At 45.0% G+C, this 21,157-nt stretch overlaps 1 protein-coding gene and 1 non-coding gene across 2 annotated transcripts in view; both read left to right on the top strand.

Annotated features, from left to right (window-relative positions):
- LOC137365869 (histone H2B 1/2-like) overlaps positions 1-21,157 on the top strand; it is a 60,949-nt gene that overhangs the window by 23,235 nt on the left and 16,557 nt on the right. The gene's annotated exons all lie outside the window — the stretch shown is intronic.
- On the top strand, positions 7,132-7,203 carry trnam-cau (transfer RNA methionine (anticodon CAU)). Its single transcript has one exon. It is a non-coding gene; the product is annotated as a tRNA-Met (tRNA).

The raw sequence follows: 21,157 nt of genomic DNA, 5'->3' as shown, positions 1-21,157 counted from the left end.
GGATCCTGAAGACGCGATCACAAACATCACGGACCCTGGCACCAGGGAGGCAACAAACCATCCGTGCGTCTCGCCTGCGCCCACAGAACCGCCTGTCGGTACTCCTCACCATCGAGTCCCCGATGACTAGTGCTCTCCCATTCTCCCTCCTTCCCTTCTGAGCCACAGTGCAGGACCCCGTGCCAGAGGCCCGTTCACTGCAGCCTGCCCCCGATTGAGTCGGGGACTGAAGAGATTGGAAACCCGACATGGACTCAACGGGGCGAATGGCCTCCTCATGTGCTGTCACTGACTTTATGAGAAGAGGGTGACCAATCAGAAGTGGGCTGGGGTGACAGCGGGCTCAAACTGCAGGAATTCCAGGTCCCTGAATGACTGAGCTGAAACTGATCAGTTTCACTGCAGGAAACACCGTCTCGGGGGAAATAACATCACAAATAATTCCATTTGACTAATTATTCAATTATAAAACAATGTGAAGGTGTGATGTTACTTTTCACTGTGAGGGGAGAATCCGCCATCTGGGTAAATCAGCAACTTTATAACATCGTCTGTACGTTTAGAAAAGAAACGATGAAAACTCTCCCCATAACCCTGGTGTGGTGGAAAGGCTCAATTCAGAGATTGGAATATAACGAGAGCACAACATAAATCATTAACTGATATTTCCGGCATAAAACACACCCCAGCTCCCGTTCCCATGTCACTGCTGTCCCTATGAGGCGGTGGGTGACTCTGAAATGAGACTTTGTTTTGTGTTTCAGCAGGAAAACCACAAAGATCCTCCCAGGCAGTGAAACTCATCTTCCCAGAATCTCCATACCAGATTGAAACAGAAAACACAAAGACAGTGAGAAAGTTCCAGAGAGTTACTGAGCATGAAAACCAATGAAATAAACCAATTCTAGAGAGATGTTGGTGCAGTTTTTTCAGAGCGATTGTGGGTGGCTCTTAAAAGAGCCGTTGTGTTTCGAGTGTTTTCACTACATGGTGGAGTTTTACTTGGAGTTGATGTACTTGGTCACTCACTTTGTCCCTTCTCACATTCCGAGCGCTTTGTTGGGTGGAAATATTTATTCAGGCAGTTTCAACAGCTCAGAGCCGACATTGAGTCAGAAACCAGAAATGGGAGTACGGGACACAGACAAGGAATTTATGCTGGACCTTTAGAAATCTCACTGGTTATAGGCCTCAGTTAGAGCGTTGTGTCTAATTCCATGCTCCACACTTTAGCAGGAATGTCAAGGCCTTAGAGAGGGTGCAGAGGAGATTTACTGGAATGGTATCAGAAATGCAGGAATTCAGCTAATGTGGAAAGAATAGGGGTCTGGGGTGTGTGAAGCTGGGGTCCTTCTTCTTAGAGCAGAATGGCAGTTAATAGTTGTGTTCAACATTGTGAAGAGTTTTTATAAGAATAAAGACGTTTGACTGCATTTAGACAGAGCCTTGGTGAGATCACACATTATGGGCGGCACAGTGGCGCAGTGGTTCGCACCGCAGCCTCACAGCTCCAGCAACCCGGGTTCAATTCTGGATACTGCTTGTGTGGAGTTTGCAAGTTCTCCCTGTGTCTGTGTGGGTTTTCTCCAGGTGCTCCGGTTTCTTCCCACAAGCCAAAAGACTTGTTGGTAGGTAAATTGGCCATGATAAATTGTCCCTGGTTTAGGTAGGTGGGAGGGAAATATAGGGTCGGTGGGGATGTGGTAGGAATATGGGATTAGTGTAGGATTAGTATAAATGGGTGGTTGTTGGTCGGCACTGACTCGGTGGGCCGAAGGGCCTTTTTCAGTGCTGTATCTCTCTGTGACTCTAGAGATGTGGATGCTCGTTGGGTATATCCAAGAGAGAGATCGATAGGTTTTTGGATACTAAGGGAATCAAGGGATCTGTGCTAGTGTGGTAAGATGGAGTTGATGTAGGAAATCAGCTGTGATCTTATTGAATGGCAGAGCTATTTCGATGGGCCGAATGGCCCACTCCTATTTCTTATGTAACGTTCCATTCCTCTCAGGGAATATTTTATTTTCAAAAAGAGAAATACTGCACACACTGGAAATCTGAATAATAACAGAAGATTCTGGAAACACTCAGCAGTTCCAGCAGTATCCGTGGAGAGAGGAAGGTCGGAGCAATGTTTCAGGTCTATAGAAGGGTCTCAGAACTGGACCACTAACCCGAGCTTCTCTTCTCCACAGTTGTTTCCGGACTGCCTGAGTGTTTTCAGTATTTTAGGCTTTTTCTTTCTGTATTTCATCCTTTTCCCACTTGACTATTTGCTGTGAAACTTTCAGCGTTGTGCTCAATTCTTTGTGTCGTTGTGTTTCCTTTATTTGAAGGAATGTAAATAGTTTCCTGAAATGAATTTGCCAAATGGTTGGGCAAATTGTTCCAACCAGTTTTTGAGCAAGTTCTCCACATGCACAGTGAAGGATTCCTTCACATTTGCGAAGACCATACAGGACTTGCATATCGATAGCAATGCCGTGTCCATGTGTCATTTGACATTGCTAGCCCATTCACCAATGTACCACTTCAGGAAGCCATAGATATTTGCACTGCAGTACTATATCATGGTGATCTATACCAGTCACCATTGTGTGAATCTGTATTCATTGAACTTATGAACTCGGCAACTTGCACAGTTGAGTTCAGTTTTATTGACACCATGCATTGCTGGTGTTGCCATGGGATCCCCTCTAGGCCCAGCTCTCACAAACATCTTTGTTGGATTCCATGACAAAACTGTTTTTAAGGGAATGACACCTAACCTCCGACCGCTTGCATATTTCCAATATGTAGATGATACGTTTGCTAAATTTGAATCCGCAGCTGCATGAAATAATTTCCTTGCACGTCTTCATGGGCTCCATCCAACACTCAAATTCACCTTTGGAATGGAGCTGTCAAATGAGCTCCCTTTCCTTGATGTACTAGTTGAGAAATCTGCGAAGGGGTTTTCTACCACGGTCTACCGCAAATCTACCTTCACTGGTCAATACACGCGTTGGGATTATTACAGTTCCACGCTATAAGATTGGTCTTATCGACAACGTCATAAATAGGGCTGAGCCATTTGCTCACCATGCAAGCTTGATGCTGAAATAGGGCGAATCAAAGACATCCTGCATTACAATGGCTACACTGATCAGATCATTTCTCACTGTATATCACACAAACTTATAAACGGGCTGAAGGACGTCATTTTGAGCCCTGAAAAGTGCCCAGTCTCCCTCAAATTACCCTGGAAGGGTAATATATCCCCAGTATTTGAGTAACAGGTGAAGCGAGCTGTTTCCTGCTGTTACTATGCAGGAGCAACAAGTGTGGTGTTCGCCACTAACAGGATGCTGCTGTCAAGCAAAAGAGACATCCTGCCTATCACACAAATAAGTAACGTGATATATGAATTTCAATACCAGTGTGATGCTAGGTTTCTAGACCGTACATCCCAAAACTGGCGGATTGTATCAAATAACATGTCCCTTCCGCTGTTCGCAATGGGCCCAACCCAACCAACCCGTGCTTGCAAAACTCAAAACACAGTATCCAACATGAGATGTGATTCCACAATAGGACAACATTTGCTAAATAATTCTCAGTGTGCTAAGAATTACACTGACAACCGATTTAAGACTGTCAGTAGGGCTCGCAGTGTGGTGCACTGGTGTGTACTGTAAGCTACATATATTAATACACAGGGCCCTGTTCTTTGCAGACAGAAAGAACATGCACACATGTTGTGCCAGTTTCAGCTAAACAAAATAAGTGACAGCCATTCACTGGCTCATTCCACAGGGCAATGCCGTGACCAATCAGAGTCAAGCTGCCTGGTTTAAATTTCAGACAAAGCTGGGCAGTTATCTGTCAGTTACCATAAACTGATGCATTCTGAATGGCAATGCCTCGACCAATCAGAGTTCACTTGCCAACCAATCAGCACTCTCTTCTCATACAGAAGAAAGTTGTTGTTTTCCCTTAAATTGGTATTCTTGTGGATTGCCCTGCTGAGTGCAAGACGAAAACAACTGGCTACCAAAGTTTGGACAACATGTCACCATTTTCACGAAATGATTACTTTTATTTTCAATATAAAAATATAAAGCAATATGAGTGTAACATTTACAGACAAATTCTATTACCTCACATTGCCTGATTCTTTCACACTGACAGACTATGTGAACTACTGTCCCGATTTTGCAGTTCTCACTTCCAGTTAGCAAATGTCAGCAATCTGTGAAACAGTGCAGTTTACAGACCAGACCGTCAATCACAACATGCAATAATTGTTCAGCTTATGTTGGACTGGTGGGATTTAGAAATACTAGGAATTGAGATGAGCTGTTATTGTATTTAATTATTTGTTTCATGGGATGTGGACGTCGCCAGCCAGGCCAGCATTTATTGTCCATCCCTAATTGCCCATGAGAAGGTGGTGATGAGCTTCCTTCTTGAACCACTGCAGTCCATGTGGGGTAGGTACACCCACAGTGCTATTAGGAAGGGAGTTCCAGGATTTTTACCCAGCGACAGTGAAGGAAGGAATGGCGATATAGTTCCAAGTCAGGATGATGTGTAGCTTGGAGGACAACTTTCAGGTGGTGGTATTCCCATGCATCTGCTGCCCTTGTCCTTCTAGGCAGTAGAGGATGCAGGTTTGGAAGGTGCTGCCTGACTAGCCTTGGTGCATTGTTGCAGTGCATCTTGTAGATGGTACACACTGCTGCCACTGTACGTCAGTGGTGAAGGGAGTGAATGTTGTGGACGGGGTGCCAATCAAGCGTGTTGCTTTGTCCTGGATGGTGTCGAGCTTCTTGAATGTTGTTGGAGCTGCACCCATCCGGGCAAGTGGATAGTATTCCATCACACTCCAGACTTGTGCTTGTAAATGGTGGACAGGCTTGGGGAGTCAGGAGGTGAGTTACTCACCGCATGATTCCTACCCTCTGACCAGCTCATGTAGTCACACTATTTATAAGGCTACTCCAGTTCAGTTTCTGGTCAATGGGAACCCCCAGGAAGTTGATAGTGGGGGATTCAGCGATCGTAATGCCGTTGAATGTCAATGGGAGATCGTTCGATTCTCTCTTGTTCGAGATGGTCATTGCCTGGCACTTGTGTGACGCGAATGTTACTTGCCACTTATCAGCCCAAGCCTGGATATTGTCCAGGTCTTGCTGCATTTCTACATGGACTGCTTCACTATCTGAGGAGTCGCGAATGGTGCTAAATTTTGCAATCATCAGTGAACATCCCCACTTCAGACCTTATGATTGAAGGAAGGTCACTGATGAAGTAGTGAAGAAGGTTGGGCCGAGGATACTACCCTGAGGAACTCCAGCAGTAATGTCCTGGAGCTGAGATGATTGACCTCCAACAATCACAACCATTTTCCTTTGTGCTCGGTACGATTCCAACCAGTGCAGAGTTTTCCTCTTGATTCCCATTGACTCCAGTTTTGCTCTGGCTCTTTGATGCCATACTCAGTCAAATGCTACCTTGATGTCAAGGGCAGACACTCTCACCTCACCTCTTGAGTTCAGCTCTTTTGTCCTTGTTTGAACCAAGGCTGTAATGAGGTCAGGAGCTGAATGGCCCTGGCGGAACCCAACTGAGCGTCACTGAACAGGTTATTGCAAAGCAAGTGCCCCGTCGATGACATCTTCCATCACGATACTGATGATTGAGAGTAGACTGATTTGGCAGCAATTGGCTGGGTTGGAATTGTCCTGCTATTTGTGTACAGGACATACCTGGGCAATTTTCCACATTGCCGGGTAGATGCCAGGATTGTACCTGTACTGGAACAGCTTGGCTAGGGGCGCAGCACGTTCTGGAGCACAGGTCTTCAGTACTATTGCTGGAATATTGTCAGGGCACGTAGCCTTTGCTGTATCCAGTGCCTTCAGTCGTTTCTTGATATCACATTGAGTGAATCGAATTGGCTGAAGACTGGCATCTGTGATGCTGGGGACTTCAGAAGGAGGCCGAGATGGATCATCAACCCAGCACTTCTGGCTGCAGATTGTTTCAAATTCTTCATCCTTATCTTTTGCACTGATGTGCTGGGCTCCCCCATCATTGAGGTTGGGGATATTTGTGGAGCCACCTCCTCCTGTTGGTTGTTTAATTGTCCACCACCATTCATCATTGGATGTGGCAGGGTGTAGATCTGATCCATTGGTTGTGGGATCACTTAGCCCTGTCTATTACATGCTGCTTCTGCTGTTTGGCATGAAAGTAGTCCTGGGTTGTAGCTTCATCAGGCTGATGCCTCATTTCAAGGTATGCCTGGTGCTGCTCCTGGCATGCCCTCCTGCACTCTTCATTGAATTAGGGTTGATCCCCCAGCTTGTTGGTAATGTTAGAGTGGGGGAATATGCCGGGCCATGAGGTTATAGAATGTGGTTGACTACAATTCTGCTGCTGCTAATGGTCCACAGCACCTCATGGATGCCCAGTTATACATTGCTGGTTCTGTTCAAAATCTATCCCATTTAGCACAGTGGTAGTGGCACACAACACGATAGAGGGTATCCTCAATGTGAAGACGGGACTTCATCTCCACAAGGACTGTGCAGTGGTCACTCCTACCAATACTGTCATGGACTGATGCATCTGCGGCAGGCAGATTGGTGAGGATGAGTTCAAGTATGTTTTTCCCTCTTGTTCGTTCCCTCACCACCTACCGCAGACCCAATCGAGCAGCTATGTCCGTTAGGACTCGGCCAGCATGGTCAGTAGTGGTGCTACCGAGCCACTCATGGTGATAGACATTGAAATCCCCCAGCCAGACTACATTCTGGACCCTTGCCACCCTGAGTGCTCCCTCCAAGTGGTGTTCATCAGTCTTTCGCTGTCTCTTGCTGGTTTGCTCAGTACCGTTCTCTGTCTGTTCCTTTCTGAGTCCTGATAATATCTTCCTGGTTTTCTGTGTGTCTTTCTCTGCCTGCCTCATTGTCGGTGCTGTTACTCCGTGTCCTTGTGTCATTGCGCAGTGAGGGTGAGTCCGTCAGCATGTGTGTTGCTGAGTCCGGGATTCTTGAGAAATCCGACTACAATCCTATTTTTATAAAAACATTGGGGAAATGAACATATTTCACTAACGGGCAGCCAAAATTTAAAACAGCAGTTAGCAGAGTGGCGCAGTGGAAGCGTGCTGGGCCCATAACCCAGAGGTCAATGGATCGAAACCATTTTCTGCTATTTATGCTTCGTAATAATGCAAACTGTTCACTTTCAAAACATCAAGTATTTCCCCATAATAACAAGATGCTTCCAAAGGCACTCTATTGCAATCAGCTTCTTCCTTCCAGTGAACACATCAGTCAGTAACAAATCACATTTGCTCACACGAACACAAGCTGCAAACACGGACCAGCCGAGTCTCTCCCACTTTGTCAACCCCTTCCTGCAGAGCCTCCTCTCCACCACCAGATGGTGATGTTGGCCACAATAAAACCAGGACAAATGGTCACAGTGAGGAGACGGTCAGTCACAGAAAATAAAACAATAACAGGGAAAACCTTTACACAACAACAGGGGACATCTTTACACAACAGAAAACATATTTACACACCAGGAAATACCTTTAGACAACAGGGAGAACACAATCATACAAATGCCTTGTTTCTCCGTCTCAGTCTCGTTGTCTCTCTCTCTGTCCCTCAGTTTTGCTTCCTCACTGTCTATTGGTTTTCTGTGTGTTTTTCTCTCTGTCCCGTTGTCGATGGTGTTACTCAGCGTCCTTGTAACATTGTGTAGCCAGGCTGAGCCTCCCAACACCTGTATTGCTGTAATAAAAACAGAAAATGCTGGAAATGCTCAGTAGGTCTGGCAGCATCTGTGGAGAAAGAAACAGTTAACAGTTCAGATCTGTTTCCTTAGCTCACATTAACTTTGTTCTCTCTCCACAGATGCCGCCAGACCTGCTGACTATTTCAAGCATTTTCTGTTTATGTTTCAGATTTCCAGCATCCGCAGTATTTTGCTTTTGTACGTGTGTTGCTATGTCTGGGACTGTTTGAGTGCAATGCTATTGCTTTATAAACAGCGTTGAAACAAACATTTATCTCGCTAACACACAGCACTAATACACAGCTGGATATAAACAGCAGCCTGCAGCAGAGGGCGCAGTGGAAGTTTATTAACACAAATAATTCACCAACACTATATTTACTGCTATCCCCAATCACACCACGCTTCGTCTTAACACGTTTTACTCTTTATTTGCATCAACATCTTCCTTCCAGTAAACACTTCAATTTGGAACACAGCTTCCAAATCACCTTTATTCACAAACCCGAACACACACCAGCCCAGACTTTCCCGTTCCTGTCAACCCATTCCTGCATCACTGCCTCTCCACCAACAGTTGTTGCTAGAATCATACAATCATAGAATGGCGACAGCACAGAAGGAGGCCATTCAGCCTGACGAACCCGTGCTGGCTCTCTGTTAGAGCACTAAAATAAAAGCAAAATACTGCGGATGCTGGAAATCTGAAACAAAAACAAGAAATGCTGGATTCACTCAGCAGGTCTGGCAGCATCTGTGGAAGGGTCACTGACCCGAAACGTTAACTCTGCTTCTCTTTCCACAGATGCTGCCAGACCTGCTGAGTGAATCCAGCATTTCTTGTTTTTGTCTCTGTTAGAGCAACTCACCTCATTTCACTCCCCAGTCAGTTAAATTTTGGAGGTGGGAAAACTTCTCGAAAGAATAATTCGGGACAAAATTAATAGTCCCATGGACAAATGTGGGTTACTTCAAGAAAGCCAGCATGGATTTCTTAAGGGAAAATCATGTTTAACTGTCCTGCTGGAGTTTTTTGATGAGGTAACAGAGAGGGTTGATGAGGGCAATGCTGTTGATGTGGTCCACATGGACTTTCAAAAGGTCTGGCAGCATCTGAAAGGTCACTGACCTGAAACGTTAACTTTGCTTCTCTCTGTACAGATGCTGCCTGACCTGCTGAGTATTTCCAGCATTTCTTGTTTTCATTATGGCACAGAGTTCCCTTTTCAAACTTACAGAATTAACCACAATAGTGTACTCTGAGATTCAAGTTAAATATCAGCTCAATATTTACACACATTATGAGTTTATAAGTTTCAGTATTAATTCACATAGTGCATCCTGACATATACATTAGATATAACATAACATAAGAACAGAAGAAATAGGAGCAGGAGTAGGCCATTCGGCCCCTCAAGCCTGCCCTGCCATTCAGTAAGATCATGGCTGATCTGCCCCAGACCTCAACTCCTCTTTCATGCCAGCTCTTCATAGACCTCAACTCTCCAATATTTCAAAAATCTATTCACATCCTCTTTAAATACTTTCAGTGATTTAGCCTCCAATACTGACTGGGGTAGAGAATTCCAGACATTCACTACCCTCTGAGAGAAGAAATTCCTTTGCATCTCAGTTTAAATGAGTGTCCCCTTATTCTGTAACTATGTCGCCTAGTTTGAGATTCCCCCACTAGTGGAAACATCTTCTCAACATCGACCCTGTTAATAAAAACAAGAAATGCTGGAAATACTCAGCAGGTCTGGCAGCATCTGTGAAGAGAGAAGCAGAGTTAATGTTTCAGGTCAGAGACCCTTCTTCACCCTGTTAAGCACCCTCAGAATCTTGTACGTTTCAAAAAGATCACCCCTCATTCTTCTAAACACGAATGAATAACCTGTTTAGCCGTTCTTCATAAGTCAACCCCTTCATCCCAGGAATCAGCTGAGTGAATCGCTTTTGAACTCCTCCAATGCCAGTACATCCTTTCTTAAGTCTAAATCTCAAGTGCGATATCAGATTGAGAGAATCTGAAAGATAGCATAACCTGAGATACAAACTGAGATTTCAGTTTAAAACTCCCCTGGATTGTGAAACAAAAAGATACAATAGCAATTCAATTTGTATAGACTGTGCTTTGGATCATATTCCAGCCCTCATACAGTATCAGACTGGAAGATACTGTAGCAATTCCATTAGTGCAGACTCAGCTCTACATTACAGAGCAGGGAACATATTTAAACAACCAGGAACACTTTTACACAAGACAGATCATATTTACACAACTGAGAAGATCTTTACCCAACAGGGAACCATTTTACACAATAACAGAGAACATCTTTACACAACAGCGAATATAGTTACACAACAGAGAACATATTACACAGCAGGAAATATCTTTAAAAGAACACAGGGAACATCTTTACACAACAGAGAACACAATTACATAAGTCATCAGTCTTTCGCTGTCTCTTGCTGGTTTGCTCAGTACCTTTCTCTGTCTGTTCCTTTCTGAGTCCTGATAATATCTTCCTGGTTTTCTGTGTGTCTTTCTCTGTCTGTTCCTTTCTGCGTCCTGATAATCTCTTCCTGGTTTTCTGTGTGTCTTTCTCTGTCTGTTCCCTTCTGGGTCCGAATGATCTCTACCCGGTTTTCTGTGTGTCTTTCTCTGCCTGCCTCATTGTCGGTGCTGTTACTCTGTGTCCTTGTGTCATTGGGCAGTGAGGGTGAGTCCGTCAGCACGTGTGTTGCTGAGTCCGGGATTCTTGAGAAACCCGACTCCAATCCTATTTTTATAAAAACATTGGGGAAATGAACATATTTCACGAACAGGCAGCTAAAATTTAAACCAGCAGTTAGCAGAGTGGCGCAGCGGAAGCGTGCTGGGTCGATGGATCGAAACCATTCTCTGCTATTTATGTTTGGTCGGAAGACAAACAGTTCACTTTCAAAACATCAAGTGTTTCCCCATAATAATAAGATGCGCTCGATTGCGATCAGCTTTTTCCTTCTCGTGAACACATCAATCAGTAACAACTCACTTTTGCTCACACGAACACAAGCTGCAAACACGGACCAGCCGAGTCTCTCCCACTTTGCCAACCCCCTTCCTGCAGAGCCTCCTCTCCACCACCAGATGGTGATGTTGGCCACAATAAAACCAGGACAAATGGTCACAGTGAGGAGACGGTCAGCAACAGAAAATAAAACAATAACAGGGAAAACCTTTGCACAACAACAGGGGACATCTTTACACAACAGAAAACATATTTGCACAACAGGAAATACCGTTACACAACAGGGAGAACACAATCATACAAATGCCTTGTTTCTCCGTCTCAGTCTCGTTGTCTCTCTCTCTGTCCCTCAGTTTTGCTTCCTCACTGTCTATTGGTTTTCTGTGTGTTTTTCTCTCTGTCCCGTTGTCGATGGTGTCACTCAGCGTCCTTGTAACATTGCATAGCCAGGCTGAGCCTCCCAACACCTGTGTTAGAGAACATAGAACATAGAACAGTACAGCACAGCACATGCCCTTCGGCCCACGATGTTGTGCCGAACCTTTAACCTGCTCTAAGATCAAAACTACCTACATACCTTTCATTCTACTATCATCCATGTACCTATCCAAGAGACGCTTAAATGTCCCTAATGTATCTGCTTCTACTACCACCGCTGGCAGTGCATTCCACGCACCCACCACTCTCTGTGTAAAGAACCTACCTCTGACATCTCCCCGAAACCTTCCTCCATCACCTTAAAATTATGCCCCCTGGTGATAGCCCTTTCCACCCTGGGAAAAAGTCTCTGGCTATCCACTCTATCTATGCCTATCATCATCTTGTACCCCTCTATCAAGTCACCTCTCATCCTTCTTCGTTCCAACGGGAAAAGCCCCAGCACCCTCAACCTTTCTTCGTAAGACATGCCCTCCAGTCCAGACAGCATCCTGATAAATCTCCTCTGCACCCTCTCTAAAGCTTCCACATCCTTCCTATAATGAGACGACCAGAACTGAACACAATATTCCAAGTGTGGTCTAACCAGGGCTTCATAGAGCTGCAGCATAACCTCGCTGCTCTTAAACTCAATCCCCCTGTTAATGAAAGCCAACACACCATACGCCTTCTTAACAACCCTATCAAACTTGGGTGGCAACTTTGAGCGATCTATGGACATGGGCCCCAAGATCCCTCTGTTCCTCCACACTACCAAGAATCCTGTCTTTTAGCCTGTATTCTGCATGCAAATTCGACCTTCCAAAATGAATCACTTCACACTTTTCCAGGTTGAACTCCATCTGCCACTGCTCAGCCCAGCTCTGCACCCTGTCCATGTCCCGTTGCAACCTACAACAGCCTTCCACACTATCCACAACTCCAGCAACCTTCGTGTCATCGGCAAACTTGCTAACCCAGACTTCCACTTCCTCATCCAAGTCATTTATAAAAATCACAAAGCGCAGAGGTCCCAGAACAGATCCCTGCGGAACACCACTGGTCACCGAGCTCCAGGCTGAATACTTTCCATCTACTACCACCCTCTGTCTTCTATGGGCCAGCCAATTCTGTATCCAGACAGCCAACTTTCCCTGCATCCCATGCCTCCTTACTTTCTGAATGAGCCTACCATGGGGAACCTTATCAAACTCCTTGCTAAAATCCATATACACCACATCCACTGCTCTTCCTTCATCGATGTGTTTTGTCACATCTTCAAAGAATTCAATAAGGCTTGTGAGGCATGACCTGCCCCTCACAAAGCCATGCTGACTGTCTCTAATCAAACTATGCTTTTCCAACTAATCATAAATCCTGTCTCTCAGAATCCTCTCCAATAATTTGCCCACTACCGACATAAGACTGACTGATCTATAATTCCCAGGGTTATCCCTATTCCCTTTCTTGAACAAGGGAATAACATTTGCCACCCTCCAATCATGTGGTACTACTCCAGTGGACAGTGAGGACGCAAAGATCATCGGCAAAGGCGCGGCAATCTCTTCCCTCGCTTCCCGTAATATCCTTGGGTATATCCCGGCTGGCCCCAGGGACTTATCTGTCCTCATGTCTTTCAAAATTTCCAGCACATCCTCCCTCTTAACATCAACCTGTTCGAGCATATCAGCCTGTTCCACGCTGTCCTCACAAACGTCCAGGTCCCTCTCACTAGTGAATACTGAAGCAAAGTATTCATTTAGGACCTCCCCTACCTCCTCCGACTCCAGGCACAAGTTCCCTCCACTATCCCTGATAAGCCCTACCCTCACTCTGGCCATCCTCTTGTTCCTCACATAAGTGCAGAACGCATTGGGATTTTCCTTAATCCTACCCGCCAAGACTTTTTAATGTCCCCTTCTTGCTCTCCTAAGCCCATTCTTCAGTTCCTTCCTGGCTACCTTGTAACCCTCTGGAGCCCTGTCTGATCCTTGCTTCCTCAACCTTAAGTAAGCTTCCTTCTTCCTCTTGACTAGCTGTTCCACATTTCTTGTCATCCAGGGGAAAGCCACAGCGGCCAGGTCTCTGGCACTGAGCCTGGCTCTGCGGCTCAGAAGGGAAGGGTGGAGAATAGGAGAGCGATAGAGATAGGAGATTCAATGGTTAGAGGAACAGACAGGAGATTCTGTGGTCACGAACGAGACTCCCGGATGGTATGTTGCCTCCTGGGTGCCAGGGTCAGGGATGTCTCAGATCGAGTCTTTCGGATTCTTAAGGGGGAGGGGGAGCAGCCAGAAGTCGTGGTACATATGACATAGCTAGGAAAAGGGATGAGGACCTGAAAAGCGAATATAGGAGTTAGGTTGGAAGCTAAAAGGCAAGACGAGCAGAGTAGTAATCTCAGGATTGATACCGGTGCCACGTGCTAGTGAGGCTAGAAACAGAGAGCGAGTGCAGCTGAACACGTGGCTACAGAGCTGGTGTAGCAGGGAGGGCTTCAGTTATGTGGATCATTGGGATACCTTCTGGGGAAGGTGGGACCTGGACAAGAAGGTCGGGTTGCATCTGAACTGGAGGGACACCAATATCCTGGGCGGGAGGTTTGCTAGAGCTCTTCGGGAGGGTTGAAACTAGTTTGGCAAAGGTATGGGAACCGGAGCTACGGATCAGTGGATGGGGTAGCTGTTGAACAGGCAGATACAGAGTGCAGAGAGTCTGTGAGGAAGGTTAGACAGTTGACAGGGCAAAGTTTCAGCCAGTATGATGGGTTGACGTGTGTCTATTTTAATGCAAGAAGTGTCAGGAATAAGGGTGATGAACTTAGAGCATGGATCAGTGCTTCGAGCTACGATGTTGTGGCCATTACGGACACTTGGAGATCACAGGGGCAGGAATGGATGTTGGATGTTCCCGGGTTTGGATGTTTCAAAAGGAATAGGGAGGGAGGTAAAAGAAGTGGGGGAGTTGCATTGTTAATCAGGGATAGTATCACAGCTGCAGAAAGGGAGGTCATCGAGGAGGGTTTGTCTACTGAGTCATTATGGGTGGAAGTCAGAAACAGGAAAGGAGCAGTCACTTTATTGGGAGTTTTCTATAGACCCCCCAATAGCAACAGAGACACGGAGGAACAGATTGGGAGGCAGATTTTGGAAAGGTGCAGAAGTAACAGGGTTGTTGTCATGGGTGACTTCAACTTCCCTAATATTGATTGGAACCTCCTTCGTGCAAATAGTTTGGATGGAGCAGTTTTTGTCAGGTGTGTCCAGGAAGGTTTCCTGACTCAATATGTAGATAAGCCGACTAGAGGGGAGGCTATGTTGGATTTGGTGCTTGGCAACGAACCAGGCCAGGTGGCAGATCTCTCGGTAGGAGAACATTTCGGTGATCGTGTCACAACTCCCGGACCTTTACTGTAGTCATGGAGAGGGACAGGAGCGGACGGGATGGGAAAATATTTAATTGGGGGAGGGGGAATTACAATGCTATTAGGCAGGAACTGGGGTGCATAAATTGGGAACAGATGTTCTCAGGGAAATGCACGACAGAAATGTGGAGGTTGTTTAGGGAGCACTTGCTGCGACTGCTGGATAGGTGTTTCCCGATGAGGCAAGGAAGGGATGGTAGGGTGAAGGAATGATGAGGGCAATGCTGTTGATGTGGTCTACATGGACTTTCAAAAGGTCTGGCAGCATCTGAATGGTCACTGACCTGAAACATTAACTCTGTTTCTCTCTCCACAGATGCTGCCAGACCTGCTGAGTATTTCCAGCACTTTTTGTTGACATTTCAGATTTCTAGCATCTGCAGTATTTTGCTTTTATTGACTTTCAAAAGGAGTTTGATACAATGCAACACAACAGACTTGTGAACAAAGTTATAACTCATGGAATAAAAGGGACAGTAGTAACATGGACATGGAATTGGCTGAGTGACAGGAAACAAAGAGTAGTGATCAATGGATGTTTTTCGGGCGAGAGGAAGGTTTGTTGTGGAGTTCCCCAGGAGTCAGTGTTGGGACCCTTGCCTTTCCTGATATATATTAATGACCTAGACCTTGGTGTACAGGGCAGAATTTCAAAGTTTATGGATGATACGAAAATTGGAAGCATTGTGAATTTGTAGTAACAATTCTGTGATTCTGTGATTCCAATATTCATGTCATTTATATATATGGTGGTCCTGACACTGACCCTTGTGGACATCACTGTCCACCATCTTCCATTCTGAAAAACAACTAAATACCACAACTCGCTTTTCTTGATATTTCATACATTTTTTAATCTAAGCAGATACTGACCCTCCTATTCCAGGAGCCTGAGTTTTGTTACCCAGCCTTTTATGTGGTAGTTTGTCAAACGCTTTCTTAAAATCCATATAGACAACATCCATTGCTTTCCCTTCATCAACCATTCTGTTACTTCATCAAAAAAATCAGTTATTTATTAATAGATGCAGTACTGAAACAGGCCCTTCGGCCCATCAAGTCTGTGCCCACCAACAAACACCCATTTATCCTAATCTGACATTAATCCCATATTCCCTGTCACAGCCCCACCATTCTTCTCCCACCGACCTGCACTGGGGGCAATTTACAATGGCCAATTTACCTATCAATCTGCAAGTCTTTGGCTGTGCGAAGAAACCCACGCAGTCACAGGGAGAACTCAAACTGCGCACAGGTACTGAACACGGGTCGCTGGAGCTGTGAGGCTGCGGTGCTAAACTCTGATCGCCCAAAATGACCGTGGTAGGACTCGAACCGACAATCTTCTGATAATCTTGTTAAATACAGCGAAGTTAGACGCCTTATCCATTAGGCCACACAGCCAATAGTGCAGAAGTAGAAAGGTGCTGAACCTCTCAGTTTTCGGTCTACCCAAACCAAGTTCAAGGCCTGAATAATGAACCGATTGCCTCATTCGTTCTGTGAATAATACAATGATTTAATAGACAAAGTTTTGAAACATTCCTGCCCATAAATCTTGATAACAGAGAGTGTGTGGATCTCCTGACTCAGAATGTTTCATGGATACAGTCCTCAGATCCGACAAGGAACCCCTGAACATCCACAGTAAAGACAGTGTGGATGAGGAAATGTAAGAGCTGGGAGCTGAAACTCAGGGACGGCCGAGCTCTCCTGTCATTGAGCTTGTGTGTCTGCTCTGCTCGCCGCACTTCCGGCTCTACTTTGTTTCCAATGAAAAGATGAAAAAGGCCGTTCGGTTTTCCTCTCACTGACAGCGTGTTTCACTCGGGTTAATATAACCCGGGACTTTTGCTGCTGAAATGAATTCTGCAAGGTCCCAGCAAACACACCGGCTCCCTCCTTTCTCCCCTCTTTCTATCGGATTGTTTTACCAGGAGGGGCTCAATAATAACAAATCCCCTGCAGGGAATGACCGCAAATTGAGCATCCAAATGGGGCAAGTGGGCAGCTTTCTGGGTTCTAGGTTCCCCCTACCCCGCCCCTCCCTCCCTCCAGTCCAAGCCCCTCTTCACTTTCTTTGGGACTTTGATGAGGGTGAAATGGGGAAAGTTCCCATTGATGTTTGAATGCTGAATTGCTGCAAAGATCTGCGCACGCGCGACATAACCCCGCCCCCCCAGTGGGACGTCACAATGAGGAGTGAAGCGCATGCGCATCCTTCCCAACCCAGTCTGTGAGGCCATTCACTCAATCAGGGGAAGATGCTTTAAATCAGCTGCTAATGGAGACTTCCCGGACCCGGGGGAAGGGAACAAACAGCATCTGCTTCCAGCAGCCACTGCTTTGGGAGCGTGTCCGCAGATGTGCTCAGAGATTAGCATTGAGTGGTGGGAAGTTGAGGGGGAGTCGGGGAGTGTTTGTAACAGACACTGTGGAGCAGGAGCTGCTCCCGGAACATGGAGTGAGCCGGGGAAACGGGGAAGGGAGAGTTCATTCTCGGACAGTGTCTGTACAGGCTCAGGGAGACACAATGGGAAGAAATCACTATTGAAAATCACTGACAATTTCACCACCCAAAGGAGAGGGAATTTTCCTGCTTTAGTTCCAGTCTCTCACTGTTTGTTGGATTGTGAACAGTGGGGGGAAAATAGCTGCAAAATAACGATGTGGACAGTTAGACAAAGAACATATATTGCAGATAACAGGTGAGAAGTGTGAAAGGCACATTTTAAATAGTGGATGCTTGTTTTTTCGTTGAAATAGAAATGTGACTGTGTGAAGGTCACTGCTCTATCGGACAGTCCCAGTCATTGAGCAGTGCAGGGCTTGTGTTGTTTCTGAATGTCACAAACTTCTTGTAAAACCACTGCAAACACCTGGTGAACAGAAGCTGAATACTGCAGTACTGCAGTGGAGTCAGACACTGACACTGTTTGTGTTCCTGGTTTTCATTTCGCGATTGTTCATAATGATTATTATTGGGACGATTACATTGATCGTTTTTGTATCTTCTACCTCCCCCAATTCTTTCATTCCTGCAGGAAAATACATGAAGGAACCTGACTGGATGTGGTGATTCTTGGACACAAAGAAAAGTGCAGCGAGCTCGTTCCAACACACAGTCGGTACAGGATCACTCCCAAAGCACAGAGATACTGCCAGCTCATCAGTTCCACTGGAACAAATAAAAGTAGTCAGACAGACACTGATCCCAAAATCGAGAGACACATTTTCAATCCAAGAGTCAAACAACAGCAGGACAGACAGAAGTTGTTTCCATTTCACTCCAATTCAGTACAGCTGACAGGTTGATACATCAATCACAGTATAAAAACAAACTCACTATCAGATCTAAATAAAGTCTGTCACCATGGTTACATTTTAAATATAAAACTTGAAACAGAACAGACACAACTTACCTCATTGAAAGGTACCGAATGAATGCAAGGAGGCTTCAAGGGGATTTGGACAGGGTAAGTGAATGGGCAAGAACATGGCAGATGGAATATAATGTAAATAAGTGTAAAGTTCTCCACTTTGGTAGAAGAAAAAGAAAGACAGAGTATTTCTTAAATGGTGAGAGGTTGAGAAGTGTCGATGTCCAAAGGGACCTGGGTGTCCTTGTTCATGAGACACTAAAAGCTGGTGTGCAGGTGCAGCAAGCAATTAGGAAGGCAAATGGTATGTTGGCTTCATTGAAAGGGGATTTGAGTACATGGTTAAACATGTATTGCTTCAATTGTATAAAGTCTAGCTGAGACTGCACCTGGAGTATTCTGTACTATTTTGGTTTCCTTATTGAAGGAAGGATAGACTTGTCACAGAGGGAGTGCAACAGAGATTCACCAGACTAATCCCCTGGGATGGTGGGATTGTCTTATGATGAGAGACTGCAGAAACTGGGCCGAAATTCTCTGGAGTTTCGAAGAATGAAAGGTGATCTCATTGAAACTTACAAAATTCTTATGGGGTGTGACAGGGTAGATATGGATAGGATGTTTCCTCTGTCTAGTGAGTGTAGAACAAGGGGACACAGTCTCAGAATAAGGGCAGGCCATTTGAGACTGAGATGAGCAGGAATTTCTTTACTCAGAGGGTGAGAAATCTGTGGAATTCTTTATCCCAGTGGGCTGTGGAAGATCAATCATTGAACATATTCAAGACAGAAATCGATAGATTTCTAAATACTAACGGGATCAAGGGAAATGGAGATAGCAGGGAAAAATGGCGTAGAGATAGATGATCAGTCACGATCTGTTTGAATATTGGAGCAGGCTTGATGGGCTGAATGGTCTAATGCCCCAATTTCCTATCATCCTTTGAATCCCAATAATGTACATCAGAACGTTAGACCAAGTTATGCATTACATACCAGTTCAAAAATCCCACAGAGATTAAGACTGAAAGATACAGTATCAATTCCATTACTACAAAATGAAGGACTTGGAGCTTGCAGACCAGCCCATGTATAAGATTGAAAGTTATATTTTCATTCACAATCGTTTTCACAGAGCTAAATATTGAATACCAATCCACAACTTGTACAGGACTACCAAATAAAACCTACAACTGTAAAATACAGTTAATCCATATTTTGAATTAAACACAAGGCAAATAAATATTGATACATTAAGAGAGCTGGAAACAGTGAGAGCAGAGTGGAGCATAAAGAGCCCAGGAGAGGGAGCATGAGTTCACTCGGAGAGCAGGGAACAGTGAGAGCAGGCGTCAAAAAAGGCAAAGGAATCCACAATTAATGGGAGAACACTGAATGGTGCAGAGGAAGTGAGGGACGTTGGAGTGAATGTCCACAGATCCCTGAAGTAGCAGTACAGGTCAATAAGGTGGTTCAGCAGGTATATGGAATCCTTTCCTTTATTAACTGAGGTATAGAATATAAGGGTGACCTGGGTGTCCATGTCAATAAGTCACTGACAGCTAACATGCAGGTGCAGCAATCAATTAGGAAGGCTAATAGTATGTTAGCCTTTATCACAAGAGGATTTGAGTACAGGAGTAGTGAATTCTTGCTTCAATTGTATAGAACCTTGGTTAGCCTGCACTTGGAGTACTGCGTGCAGTTTTGGTCTCCTTACCTTCCGCAGGATATTATTGCCATAGAGGGAGTTCAATGAAGGTTCATCAAACTTGTTCCTGGGATGGTGGGATTGTCCTATGAAGAGAGATTGGGGAAACTGGGGCTGTATTCTCTAGAGTTTTGAAGAATGAGAGGTGATCCCATTGAAACCCACAAAATATTGAAAGGACAGTGAGGGTAGATGCAGCTAAGATGTTTCCCCTGGTTGGGGAGTCGAGAACCAGGGGACGCAATTTCAAAATAAGGGGGAAGCTCCTTAGGACAGAGATGAGGAGAAATTTCTTTACTCGGAGGGTTGTGAATCTTTGGAATTCTGTCCCCCAGATGGCTGTGGAAGCTCAGTCATTGAGTATGTTTAAAGCAGAGATTGATAGATTTCTAAATACAAATGACATAAGGGAATATGAGGAAAGTGTGGGGAAAAGGGCATTGAAGTGGATGATCAGCCATGATCATATTGAATGGTGGGGTAGGCTCGATGGGCTGAATGGCCGACTCCTGCTCCTATGTTTCGATGTTCCTAATTCCACATGATCGGCGAGACACAGCCTCAGGCCGACTTGTCGGGTGTTGCAAACAGATAACACTGCTTCTGATCTTCACCAGAACAGAGAGTGAGATGTAACATTGATCATCAAACAAACTGTGAGAGAATACAACAGAATAAAACACATGGAGAGACACTGTGGAATAACAAATTGATTTGATTGGAATGTTGAATTTTGATTGGAATGGATAAAACACCAGAAACAGCAGATTAAATTGGGATTCTCATCCTTATATTGATCTGAGACAGAAAAGAGAAACTGATGGGAAGAAGGAAGAATGGAACTGTTCAGTTTCTTTGAGTTTTTCACTCACCCATGAAAGCTGATTAAAAAAAGATGCAAATAACAAAGAATTTCACCAAAAAGGGAGATTAAATGCTGCCGAAACCTTGGATCGAAGGATGCCCCAACAGATCACCTGTTTAACTGTCTCCTCACTGGGGGATTTCAATCAGTGAGCAATATTATTCTCTACCTTTTTTTTGTTAAATGAACCCAGAACTGTCACTTAGAGTTAATATCTGCATTCCGACTCCTGAATATTTTCTGGACACATTTCCTGCTGAAAGAACGAAGAACTCTTTTCTAATTTACACAATACTATATACACATTCATCAAACCTCTTAAGCTAGCATCCTTGGTGCTGCTCTCTCCTCTCCCAAACCTCATCTCATGTGACTGTTACATCACCACTCTGACAGTGGGAGGGGTTGATCCCACTGTCTTCAGCATTAACCCTTTACATCCTTATACTACACTGTCTGTCCAAACAAATGGGTGGAGGGAACTTCCTTCATTTATTCAAACACTTGAAAATCAACTCAAAGCCATCAGAGAGAGAGAGAGAGAGAGAGAGAG

The sequence above is a fragment of the Heterodontus francisci genome, unplaced genomic scaffold (genome assembly GCF_036365525.1).
Source record: "Heterodontus francisci isolate sHetFra1 unplaced genomic scaffold, sHetFra1.hap1 HAP1_SCAFFOLD_58, whole genome shotgun sequence".
Lineage (NCBI taxonomy): Eukaryota > Metazoa > Chordata > Chondrichthyes > Heterodontiformes > Heterodontidae > Heterodontus > Heterodontus francisci.
This window is presented reverse-complemented; position numbering and strand designations above follow the sequence as displayed.